General features: G+C 34.3%; 1 pseudogene; it reads right to left on the minus strand.

The window, feature by feature from the left end:
* Nucleotides 1-335: 335 nt before the first annotated feature.
* On the minus strand, nt 336-452 carry LOC145285106 (5S ribosomal RNA; annotated as a pseudogene).
* Between the last annotated feature and the right edge of the window lie 10392 nt (nt 453-10844).

A 10844-nucleotide genomic window follows, 5' to 3' on the forward strand; every position in this document is an offset into this window, starting at 1 on the left:
GAAAGACTATTGTCGGTAGGTATTTAATAATTATTATAGTAAATAATTATACATATCTATATATATATATATCTATCTATATATATATACATACACACACACACACACACACACATATATATATATATATATATATATATATATATATATATATATATATATATATATATAAGCAGACAGATTATGGATACACACGAAGGGTTGCTTGCACGTGAAATTTTTGTGGCAGGAGGTGCGCAATCTCTAACCACACCTCTCCTGAGACGATATTGTTAAATACCAGTGGCGAGTGAATTACAGGATGACTGGAAACAAATGCCGAGATAAGCAGAGAGCACATACAGCTCCTAGAATTCCCAAATGGTCATCCATCCTATACTAACCAGGTTCCACGTTGCTTAACTTCGGTGATCTGACGAGAACCGGTGCGTCAACGTGATTATGCCGTGTATATATATATATATATATATATATATATATATATATATATATATATATATATATATAGTTGTAAATAGTAACCCTACTTATATAAAACAAGAATAGTGTTAAGACTCCTAAAATTTATGCTAAAATTGCCCTGGATGAAAAGAATAATGTTTATCAATTTGAAAGGAAAACCAAACGTAATATTACAAAAATCAGCTGAAGACTGCCCAAAACTTATAAGTATTAGGCGACTCTAAAACTAGTGAAGAGTCAGGTGAGGTTCACATCAGAAAGATACGTCAGAAAATATATTCTTACTTTTTATAAACAAGTTACACCAAAGCAAAGATATTAAACCCTCCTACAAAGAAATTTCATCTCATTAAAAATCAGGAAATGATGCCACCTAGCCTCTGTTTTCGGTGGGGCGTCCTTCATTGGGTTAGGGATTGCCCATACCGTCTTAGAACCTGTCTGACCTGCTATAAATTTGGACCTACGGGTTCACATTGCTGAATGAATGAAGGAAATATAATCTGAGTTAAATCAACAAAAAAAGACGAACAGGACGGCACAAGTATGAGGACGTACGTATAAGTAAAAATCACGAATAAAAAGGAAAACTTACAATTCGTTTCAATTTGTGTACATAGAAAAGGTTTAAATAAACTAACCATGCTAGAAACCAAGAAAATAGCAAAATCGGTTACTGCTTAAATTCGAGGGTTAAATTATTGTTAACGTCACGCTGAAAAAAAACCTGACTCCAGTAAAGCAACTGGTCCTGACGGTATTCCAATTATAGTGTTAAAAAACTTACAACCACAACTTGCCCCCCATACTTACCAAACTGTTTAAACGTTGCCGTAAGGAGAAGTGCTTCGCAACACCCTGAAAACCCTCATCAGATGTGGTAACGGTTATATCTCATAGGATTAGCGAATCTCTCGACAAAGGCTTCATTTCTAGGGCAATTTCTCTTGACATATCTAAGGCCTTCGATAAGGTCTGGCATAAAGGCCTACTACACAAGATTTCCAGCTACGGTATAACTGGAAATGTTTTCTCGATCATTAAATCATTTCTCTCTGATAGACTCATAAGAGTAGTGGTTGATGGGCAGAAATCAGAGGCCCACAATATTAATGCTGGAGTTCCTCAGGGGTCCATAGTGGGCCCAACTCTCTTCCTGATCTACATCAATGATCTCCCAAAACACATACTAAAATCTTTCGTTTACATCTATGCTGATGACACGACTATCTATGGCAACACATCAAAGGCCGTAAATGATGATGTTCTCTCTGATTCTCTCTCCTCTTATATTGAGCGCATGGTACAGTGGGGAAGAGGTGGCTGGTTACCTTTAATGCATCTAAGACCAAGCTCCTATCTCTACATCATAAACGCTCTGATCCCCATCTGTCATCAATTGAAATTGATGGTTCTGGTCTAGGGGAGGCCCAATGTTTTGATAAGCTTTTGAGTTTGACCTTTACGCCTGATCTTAAATGGAACACTTACATCAGGTCTGTTGCCAAGGTCGCTGGGAAAATGGTGGGATCCTTCTACCGTTCCAGAAGATATCTCACTAATGATGCAATTCTCTATCTATATAAAAGCCAAGTACGTCCAAGGATGGAGTACTGCTGCCACATCTGGGCAGTAGCTGCTAAAAACAGCCTATCCTGCCTTGATAGAGTACAAAATAGACTTCGTGGTTTAGTGGAAGATGCCCTTTTCTCTTCCCTGCAACCTCTTTCCCACATAAGAGACGTAGCGAGCCTATCTTTTTCTATCGTTATTTCCATCGCAAGTGCTCGTCTGAGCTTCATTCTCTGGTCCCCCTCGCCGATCTTTTTCAAAAAACACCCGACTAGCTGAAGCCACCGTCAATAATTTCCCCCACTCCTTATCTGTTCCTAAATCAAAACGTAGATTCCATGAACAAAGCTTCTTTCTTAGAACTGTACACCTGTGGAACTCTGTTCCGCTAGCCTGTTTCCCTCCCTACTTCAACGTGGATGTCTTCAAGTCCAACACAAGCAAATTTCTGATGAACTGCCCCCTTTAGTAATGACACTTTATCAGTGCTCCAATACTATTACTACACTATCCCATTGATTACTGTACACACAATAACCCTTATCCTCGAGTGGCCCTTGGGCCTTTACAAGTGGTGAACTCCATGTAAAAAAAATTATTAAAAAATAAAATATCCATATTAAGGAACGCTAAAAAGTTATTTGGCATAGACTGGATTAATCAGTTCAATTTTTGGAGGTTATCACATTTTTTGCCAGAACATAGGCAAGTTAAAAAAATTTCATGAAGCGAAAATGTGTTATGTTAAATCCTTTCGAAATCAAGCTGTCTATGAAAAACCAAAGCCTTGGCTAGTCAAGTGCAAACCCAGAAAGACGCCCAAAAGAAAGCATATCATTCGGTACAGCGTCCAGAAATAACGCAACAGCAATTAAAAAATGGGTAGAAAATGAAAGTGTTACAAATAAGGAAACATTCCAAAATAATTTATTTTGAGGCGTAAACCAAAAGAGTTTGAAGCGTTAATCAAAATGTCAAACTGGGCCATAAGTAGAATAAGTAAATACGAATTTAGTTCAACGTACCAGCTTCGAACGTCTCAGTGTGTATACATGAACGTCCAAATTAACTGAACTTGTGGAACGGAATTGGAATATCATTAAGAAACTGATCGATGGTATTACTAAAGAATCGCAGACCTTAAATCTAATTGTAACGGTTTGTAAATATGTCCTACGTGGTCATTGGCACACAATTGAAATATCCAGATCTAATCGTCAAAAACCATAGGAGTAAACAATCTTAGACTCTTGTGGAATAAGGTTTAGGTATATGTGTTGTGGTTTATCAACCATATGAATAATAATTAATTCTTCCACTTATTATAAAGACCGGGAGAATATGTATCTAGGCGTTAGCACAAGTTAAAAACAAGTTATGCGCACTTGGCAGTCGGACTGACGTATCTTAACACTCTACAGTTAGTTTTTCAGTTCAGTATAGTTTGTTTGCACTAATTACCGAGTTTTGACTATATTTCGGGCACTTATGGCGCCATAACAGTTTATTTCGCAGAATATTAAATGGGTTCAATCTTATATCGAATCATACCATAGACTATAGAATAAAAATGCTACATGACGCCCCTTTCTTTAATTAATCAACTTTATTAGAAAACATAACAGTCAGCCCATTGATGCATATTTTATCTATTCTCTTACGATGAAAATGCGTATTTTGGATGGTGTTGAAACGTGTGTGCAATTTTCATCAATTCCTCTTATTTTGTATTGTGTCATCTTGTCTCACTGAAATATGAACTCAATGTATCTGTCTTCCATTTCCTTTATTTAATATTTTTGTGATTTAATATTCCGTTCGTTCGTTCGGAAAGAAAATATTTCCCTGAAGATTCGGAATCTTTCGGCTTGATGAGTCACACGACAGCCCGAAGGAAGAATTAATAGTGGCATCTTCAGGTCAACAGCTCTCGCGGGAAATCTACCTAATCCATTTAATTTTTATCTATTATTTTTGTCGTTTGTTTCAGGAGATTCAGCGACGCTGACGGGAAATTATTTTGAGTGCGGGTTTAATGACAAAACTGTTAAATGGATCGAAAAAGTGGCAGCCATTTTTTTTTTCGACGAGTAAAGGCGTATGGCAACAGATACCGTGATAATGACTTCTGTAATGATAACGATGCTATTACAACTGTGAGATATACACTACCCCTACTGCTACTACTACAACTACTATAACTACAACAACTACTACTACAATAATAATAATAATAATAATGATAATAATAATGATAATAATAATAATAATAATACCACCACCACCAGTAGAAGAGCGAAAGCTAAGAGGATACAGATACAAATTGGAATCGTACAAACAGAAAAGAAATATCAAATAATATAAAACAGATTTATCAAAACAAAAACTGCGGAAGCACTAAAATAGAAAAACCTGAGAGAAACAAAGTACTTCTAGAGTAAGATACAGCTAAAGCCACAAAATTTCAATTGAAATGTGGAATGATTAAGGAATATGGAAAGAATATCTAAAGATAATAAAAAGAAAGCACAGCAACTGAAGTCGCCATGCCACGATGGCGTATATACATGCCGGTTTCTAAAATTTATAACTTTACATGAAAGACTAATATAAAACCCGAGAGGATATACTTTTGAATTGAAAGTTATATTACATTTTAGACGATTTGTCGGTGGATAGCTAATCTGTATAAGTATAAAAATTTAAAACTTTGCAAACGAAGAGCAAAGATTTTTCTCGGGTGAATACGAAAAATTATGTACGGGTATTCGAAACAATCCAGTATTATTTATTTTTATTTATTTTATTTGTTTATTTTTGATTGGTTGCTAACAGAACGTGGATCCATTTAATTGGTCAGTTCATATTGTTAGTGCCTATAATTAGAATCTTCAAATTTTCTTTAATCATACCCTTTCCTTATATCGAAAATATTGCAACATGTATCAACTAATAGACATGCAAGAATAGGTAACCTAAAGAAAGCAATGCATAATTATGAGAAGACATCGAAAAGGTAAGCAACTAAAACTTTAATGATAAGTTATGCATAGACCGTATTTATTCCTACCTTGCAAGCAGGAATGTATTATTATATTAGCTGCATATATACGGCTTTGCCCTGTCAAAACATATTACTGGGCGGAGCGATTAGTCGCATACTAGTTTAGATACACCGAATACTCTAACTTGTTACAAAAAGTGACCGTGTGGTAAATTTAGGGAAGCTGAAATAGCTGAAATAAATATGCTTACTTCTGCTTTTAAACTCAACTGTTGTCAGGTATTAATAATTGAACATGAATTATATATATATATATATATATATATATATATATATATATAAAAGTGAAAAAATCTGTGTGTGTCTGTGTGTGCACGTCCCTACCAAATAACTCTGTCAATTTTCGGTCTACAGACTCGAGATTTGATATAAGGGGTATTGAGATTTGGGAAAATCTTTCTAATCGGTTTTCAACCAGACATTTGGTTGTTAAGCGATCAAAGTTCAACGATTTGACCTTTGAGAACACTATCAAACTCCTCATAAAGTGTATTAAGACACAGGGCAAGCTTTTTAAACGTTTTTTTTTTGTTTTTTTTTTTTGTTATTTGTTTTTTGTTTTTTTTTGTTTTTTTGTTTTTTTTGCTGAACAGTTGGCTTCCAAGGGGTCAAAGTTAAAATGATTTTACCTTTGTGGTGTCTAGCAAACTATTTAGACAATTTTTGGTCTGAACATTTGAAATTTTACATAATGGGTATTCAGACATGCAGCAAGCTTTTTAATAAGTTTGTGGGAGAAAATGTAAATGGGCAAGAGGTCAAAGTTTACAGAGTTGACCTTTGCAGATCTACCAAACTTCTCCGCCAATTTTGACGTCTGCGGTCTTTCCCAACTTTTCTCTATGGTAGTTAAGGAACTCTAATATGTAGAAAGGCATTACCGTACGTATTGCCACTTTTTAATATATATATATATATATATATATATATATATATATATATATATATGCACATAAAGTTATGAACAGTACATAGGGCCTGAGCAAAGCCAGGCGGAACTGCTAGCATAAATTCAATTAAAAATAAATTAAATAAATCAACTTTAAATAATATTTCTAAATAGAACAATGTAAAAAATTCTATAACAAGAAAGAATTAATAAAATCAAACTAATTATTGAAATCGATTTTCTTTAATGTAATATGCAAATGAGTGTGTTCATTGAATGTAGATTTCTTTTGAATATATAGTATATATCGACATCCTAATGGAATAAAATGTATTTAAGTTCCGTTTTCAGTAAGAAAAAAGAAAATAATTTAAGAAACAATGTACCTTTTTGACCTTATTAATCAAATTGTGAACAAATTAACAGTTAAAATACAGCTTTATTTTAATGCAAGCAAGCAAGGACGCCCAAACAGTCCACAGATAATATGTAATTATTAAGATAGTATATGAATATATTTGGGGGAGGGGGAGGAACCCAAAAGTTTTCATTACCATTTTTTCGTTTTTATTTTAACATTTTTTGTTTCTTTTAAATCAATCTTTTTCTTTAAATATTTTTTTGATGTACCTTTCTTTTGTATTTCTTAAAATGTCTACCTTTGTTTCTTTGCCTTTGTTTTTACATCCTTTCTGTCATTTCCCCCCCCCCCTTTTTTTCACTTTCTATCACATTTTCTTTTAATCTCCATATTTACCCGTTCTGGTTTTATCCTTCCCCCTCACATTTTTGTCGTCTTCATAATATATTAGGTTTGCCATTTTCATTTTCCTTTCCTTTTTTTTCTTTTTTATTTCTTCATTAATTTTATCTCTTCCATCGTTTCTCTTTTTTTTTTCCATTATTTGCTTTTCTTCTTTTCTCTTTCTTTTCCACTTGGTTTCATTTTCTACTGATGAATTTTCCCTACTTGTACCAATAATCGAATCGATCCTAGAATTCCAATCGTATTCCACTTCATAACAATAAAATAAATATAAAAAGGAATTTCACAATTTCTGTAACGATGTTCTTTATTTACCCGCAAACCAAGACGCTTGGTCATATCAGAAGAAACGCACAAACACCAAAATGGCAATAAATAATATCTATTTCCAATTCATTTGCCTCTCGAAAAATATCTCGCAGTAATAGTTAAGCCATTCCTCAAATTTATTGTATAATCCGGTTTATCATTTATCATCTCCAATTCATTTCTCCTTCATCTTTGTAAGCATTATTCTATAATTCCTCCACCCCAAACATAGAAGTGCCATGTACTCTTTAATTTAGTTCGCTTTTTATCGACTGGCTCTCTCTCTCTCTCTCTCTCTCTCTCTCTCTCTCTCACACACACACACACTCTCTCTCTCCTTCCGGTTCGATGGTGGATTAAACACGTCTACTTGCCCATAAATTAGGAGTGAACAGGTCAAGAGGTCATCGCTGCTATTGTCTCTCGGCTATGATTGTCCACTTGCACTGTTCCGGTTTTCACGCATGATTGGCCATCTAATTAGAAGCGAGACTGGCCTGCTTGATAGGAAGACCTGCAATAAAGAATGATAGAGAAGAGAGGGGATGAGAGAGAAGGGGAGCAAAACATCGAAGGAAATTACATGAAACGATGACATGTGCGCCTTTGGGAGAAGTGGTGCGTCTCAAGAGTATTACTAACGCCTGAAAGCGCCAAGTTAATCAAAGGCTGAACGTATGAACCAAGATTGAACATCTAAAGTGCAAAGACACAAAACGTCTCAAAGGATAGTTTTTTTTTTACTTTTCATTCTTATTTTTTCTTTGGTAACTTATATGCACCAAACTGACTTGGTAGGATCGTACTGCATTTTCCATAAAGCTCATTGGGATGCCGAGCGTATCATCGTGTGATAAACATGTTACCGGTATACTGCTGTCACATCTTGTGCGATATTGAACAGAGTACATCAACAATGAGGTCTAAGAACGAATTATCTCTTTTCGTTCCTACTGTCACTTTTCCACAGATTAGCCATTGTTAATCTCTTGTCGTACTATATTGGTATTTTCATCGAAAGATCTCAACTGAGCTCAAATCTTTGGTTTCTATTTTTAAGACAGGCATAATAAGAACTCGTGTCGCTAGAATAACACAAACAAACTTTCCTTTCTATCTTCATGTGCCTAGTGTTAAGTTGAATTTCTGTGTTCAAAGTTTTTTTGCAACGGATTTCCACCTGTACACACATTATCGCGGGACTGTTTTCCTGATACTTAAATTAGTCCTCTCAAAATCTAATGCCAACGAACTTTTGTCCAATAATTTCCCATCAGTAATCGAACACAGTTAATAACATGGATTAATATTCGTACTCCCTTGTATTCCGCATCTTTCGGCTAATAATCATCACGTCTTATTTACCGTTTTACTTGAATTGCTCTTGACTTGCATAATATTTAATAAGAAGAACAGTAACTTTGCAACAATAGAATCTTATAGACTTCAAGACTATTCTACATATTTGTATCAAATTTATTAACAAGAATAGTTCTTGCGATATCGTGCCATTTAAACCAATGAAATTGCAGCATATAATATCAGTTAACAAACATTTATTCCTTCTCATTGGTTTATTATTTCAAGACAAGTAATATTATCTTGATTTGAACAGTAAAATCACAAAATAATAAAAACGTATAAAAATACATTTTCGTCCATCAGTTGTTTGTTATTCATAAAACATGCCCAAAGATGAGTATTTTTTTATAGTTTAATTTTCCTAAATTTTCCGTAACCCCATTTTTTTTTCATTGTATTTTCTTCGTGAGCACAAAACGAACATTTTTTTCACTTTTCACTTTTTTTTGGTTTTGTTTTACTTAAACTTCCCTCGAAATTCCTACGATAACACGGCATAAATTCTCCATAAATAATTGATAATTTTGCTAATAATAAAAAAATAAGCACTGATGAAAAAAGTGTTGGCAGTGTTATGTTACTGGAAAGTGAAATACATAAAATATTTTGAACCCTCGAATTAAAACAGACACACTTATGAAAGTTAAGAGTTAAAACAAGATGAAACGGGCCAAATTGTAAATTTCATCGGGTCAGTTAGTCGCAGTATGAACTTTAAGAAAATCCATATATATATATATATATATATATATATATATATATATATATATATATATATATATATACAGTGATCACCACTTATCAAAGCCCGAAAGCCACTCAGGGATAAGGGTATTGCAAGTACATTACGTTAGTGTGGAGATTTGATGAAGTGTTTACTTAAGGGGGCGGTTCATTAGGAATTTGTTAACATTGGACTTGAAGACATCCAAGTTGTAATCCGGTGGGAAGCAGGCAGATGGAACAGAGTTCAACAGGCGTGCAGTTCTAAGAAAGAAGCTTTGTTCATGGAATCCGCGTTTTGATTTAGGCACAGATATAGAGTGGGGGAAATTTTTCACAGTGAATTCAGCTAGACGGGTGTTTTTCGTGAAAGATTAGCGAGGGGGGAAGAGAGAGAAAGAGAGAGAGAGAGAGATAGAGATAACTTTTTTCAGAATGTGAGAGATTATATATTTATTTTCACCGCCAAATAACGTCGCAGCTAAAAGAGCCATGACAGCCAACAAACCGAAAGTTACAGACTTGAGTTTGGCCTTCGGACTCACCAGTTAGACATATCTGAATCTGGAATTCAATACCCGAACCTCTTGCATGCGAGGCAAGTACTCTGCCACAGGAGCAACCGCGCCACACACAGGAAAGTCTATTAACTAACACAGATCAAGCAAACCGCGGCGATATCCGACTGTGAAATGGACCTACTTCTTCTAGACAATGGACGTGCTCATCCAACTAGCTATAACCCAAACCGATGTGAAAATTCCCACTGGTGAGACATCGGCTTGGGTTATAGCTGGTTGGATGACCACGTCCCTTGTCGAGAAGAAGTAGGTCCATTTCACAGTCGGATATCGCCGTGGTTTGCTTGATCTGTGTTAGTTAATACTCCTCTGTCAATTTTTGGTCCACAGACTTCAAATTTGATATATAGATGATTTATACCTGTGGAACGAATTCGATTTATTGTTGTAGCTCGAAAAAAATAGCTGCAAAGAAGTCAAAATGGTTTTAAGTTTGAGATTAAAAAGCGCAAGACGATTAAAGTAAACTTCAGCGCATACGCAAATATGAATTCATAGATTAGACAAATTGATTTTTTAATTTTTTATTGCGTATGGACGTGGATCAAAGGCTTGCCAGTAAGACTTGAGAAATGTATATTTTAGTAAGGATTTGTAAAAGATTTTAAAAATTACTACTATATATTGGATATAATAATCAATAGAATATTAGCTTCATAATAATAAATACAAAATCTTTATTAATTAAAATATCATATTAAAAAAGCGGCCAGCTAGTATATATATATATATATATATATATATATATATATATATATATATATATATATATATATATATATATATATATGTCGCCGGGTATTTAATAATTATTATAGTAAATAATTAAGTCAGCTCCTTTAAGAAACTCATTTCTTATCGTTCAGCACTTTTAGTTGAATTAAAGTCGTTCAATTTAGCTCTTATGGCAGCTCATCATATAATGATTAGATCACTATGACACGTAAAAAACGGCATTAAAAATAAATAAACGTTTAAATTCAACAGCATTTCTCGTGGTTAATGGTACCCGAATGGATTAGGTCCTTGCTAATGAAGCTAGAGATGGCTTCTGTCGTGGGGTTCGAATCTATCGACTGGTGTTAATCATGACACCCTGCACTGATGATTCACGAA

This window comes from Euprymna scolopes, chromosome 9 (assembly GCF_053919585.1).
Source record: "Euprymna scolopes isolate OS-2025 chromosome 9, ASM5391958v1, whole genome shotgun sequence".
NCBI lineage: Eukaryota > Metazoa > Mollusca > Cephalopoda > Sepiida > Sepiolidae > Euprymna > Euprymna scolopes.